Genomic DNA, 3,265 nt, shown 5'->3' with positions numbered 1-3,265 from the left:
GAGCCCAGGAGGTCAAGGCTGCAGTGAGCTATGATCACGCCACTGCACTCCAGCCTGGGCAACACAAAAAAACCAACAAAAAAAAAAAAAAAAAAAAAAGAGAGAGAAAGCAATAAACATGGTATTAGTGTACGGAGCAATGGGAGGCAGGGCAGGGTATTAGGTGGTCCTTCCAGGCAAAGCCAATAAGCATTCAAATCTCAGATTGGGGATTTACATCTCAGGCCAAACGCACCTCCCCATCAAAGCCCTTCCTGACCTCCCGAGCGAGGTGTTAGCCTATTGCTGATATCCTAACAACCCACCAGTCCCTTTTCTGACACTGGTCATAATTATGTTTTTATTTATTTTATTTGTGAGATGGAGTTTTGTTCTCATCGCCCAGGCTGGAGTGCAGTGGCACAATCTCAGCTCACTGCAACCTCTGCCTCCTGGGTTCAACCGATTCTCCTGCCTCAGCCTCCCAAATAACTGGGATTACAGGTATGCACCAGCATGCCCTGCTAATTTTGTGTTTGTAATTCAGACGGGGTTTCTCCGTGTTAGTTGGGCTGGTCTTGAACTCCCGAGCTCAGGTGATCCGGCCGCCTCGGCCTCCCAAAGTGCTGGGATTACAGGCGTGAGCCACCGGGCCCAGTCCATAATTACATTGAAATAAACATAACATTGGCCGCTTGCTGTCAGTTTCCCTCCTTACAATGGAAGCTCCTGTGCCCCTCGCAGTGGCTCTAGGCACTCGGTCAATATTTGTTAAAGGCATAAAACGTGCTGGTTACATAATTTCTAACCAGCTTCCGAATTCCATAAATCTAATCAGAGCAATACCCGGGGACAAATTTTACCCAGATGAGACATCCTTATACAGCAGATATATCTAGGAAATGTTTTTTTCGGTACACGCTGTGCCTCTCAATCTTGAAAATGCTACAAAGTGCTCGCTTTGGCAGTGCATAGACTAAAACTGGAACGACACAGAGAAGATGAGCAGGGCACCTAATTTTAAAAATGCTAATGAAAATGTTAGAAAAACCATAAATGGGGCCGGGTGCAGTGGCTCACGCCTGTAATCCCAGCACTTTGGGAGGCCAAGGCGGGCATATCACGAGGTCAGGAGATCGAGACCATCCCGGCTAACATGGTGAAACCCTGTCTCTACTGAAAATAAAAAAAAATAAAAAAAATAAAAAAACTATAAATGGATGGAACACCGCAGTGCCTGAGAGGAAACAATTATTTAAATGATAGCATCACCGTTTAAAAACAAAAAACTGTCAGGCGCGATGGCGCACGCCTGTAATCTCAGCACTATGGGAGGCAGAGGTGGGTGGATCACTTGAGGCCAGGAGTTCGAGACCAGCCTGGCTAACGTGGTAAAACCCTGTCTCTACTAAAAATACAAAAATTAGCCGGCAGAGTGGCATGCACCTGTAATCCCAGCTACTCCAGAAGCTGAGGCAGGAAAATCTATTGAACCCAGGAGGCAGAAGTTGCAGTGAGCCAAGATCATGCCACTGTGCTCCAGCCTGGGTGACAGAATGAGACCCCCATCTCAAAAAATAAATAAAGGCTGGGCGTGGTGGCTCACGCCTGTAATTCCAGCACTTTGGGAGGCTGCGGTGGGCGGATCACCTGAGGTCGGGAGTTTGAGACCAGCCTGACCAACATGGTGAAACACCATCTCTACTAAAAATATAAAATTAGGGTGTGGTGGCACATGCCTGTAAACCCAGCTACTCAAGAGGCTGAGCTAGAAGAATTGCTTGAGCCTGGGAGGCAGAAGTTGCAGTGAGCTGAGATCGTGCCATTGTACTCCAGCCTGGGAAACAAGATTGAAACTCCATCTCAAAATAAATAAATAAATAAAAATAAAAACAAAAACAAAACATAGCTTAAAATCACAAAGAAATCCACTTGAAAACAAATAATACTTTTCTCTTTTTTTTTATGGAGTTTCGCTCTTGTTGCCCAGCTAATTTCTGTATTTTTAATACAGATGGGGTTTCACCATGTTGGCCAGGCTGGTCTCGAACTCCTGACCTTGTGATCCGCCCACCTCGGCCTACCAAAGTGCTGGGATTACAGGCGTGAGCCACCCCACCCAGCCTAATATTTCTTTTTTATAGAGATGGGAGTCTTGCTACATTGCCCAGGCTGGGCTCAAATCCCTGTTCTCAAGGAATCCTTCTGCCTGGGCCTCCCAAAGTGCTGAGATTACTGGCATGAGCCACCAGGCCCAGCCTAAGATAATGAACTTAAAATTCACTGTAAACAAGGCAAACAGCATCAAGTGTGTATGGCATTCTGGGCCAATGGAGGCTGGAATGGGCAGGGAGAAAACCAGGTTATCTTGTAGTCCTGATCTTGGCACGCCAGCAGATTTTCAGCCTCACATCCTGCAACATAACTCAGGAAGTGAGCTAACGGTGAAAGTCAAGGCATCATTCAAACCAAGATGTGTTGCCTGACCTCTCTGACAATTTGATTGGAAGCCTCTGGATTTGGGGAAAGAGGATTTTGGTTTCAATTTTCTTTCCTTTCTACGTGCTTCCTTTTGGTGTATAACTGCCTTGCCCTCTTGTGATGACAGTCTGGGAGCTTAGCGTCAGTGTGTATTTAATTTCCTGAGATTTCATGGATTTGCTGGCAGGAATTCTCTGTGGCTACTCTTTGCCCTTTCACAAGAGCCTGTGGTTTCCCCAGCACTCCCTGGTTCCCCAACGTTGCTGTTTTTCAGTCCCAGGGACGCAGTTGGAGTTTTTAAGCTCTGAGCTCGGTTTGGGCCCAAGTCCAGTGGGTCACAAAAGGCTCAGTCTAAAAAAAAGAAAAATGTCCTGACAGTGCAGCTTTGCCCTAAGAATCACCTCCGTCTCTGGTTCTCCTGGCATTCCAAGCACATCAGTTAGAGGATAGCCCTGGCAGCACCAAAAGGCCTCTTGTAGAGTGGAGAACCATGAAAGGAATCGTGTTCTGCATTTATTAAAAATTAGTTTAGGTTCTAAACTGTTATGTGATGGGAAGGATGTGTGTGGTAGTGATTACAAGGAAAACATGAAGATTACCACACAGGAACAATTCTATGGAAAAACCACAGAGACATTTCAAGAAAAGTTTATATTTCAAGAGGAGTGTGTATTTTCTCCTCCGGAAAAATGAAAGACCTGTGAATAATGATTGAAAAAACAGGCAAGACAGCTCCATCGGTTTAAATGGGGAATAGGGGAAAGATGAGCAATTCAAGCATTTTTTCCAAATTACACGGAAAGAA

Source organism: Piliocolobus tephrosceles, chromosome 8 (assembly GCF_002776525.5).
Source record: "Piliocolobus tephrosceles isolate RC106 chromosome 8, ASM277652v3, whole genome shotgun sequence".
In the NCBI taxonomy this organism is placed as follows: Eukaryota; Metazoa; Chordata; class Mammalia; order Primates; family Cercopithecidae; genus Piliocolobus; species Piliocolobus tephrosceles.
Note: the sequence above shows the minus strand (reverse complement) of the source record.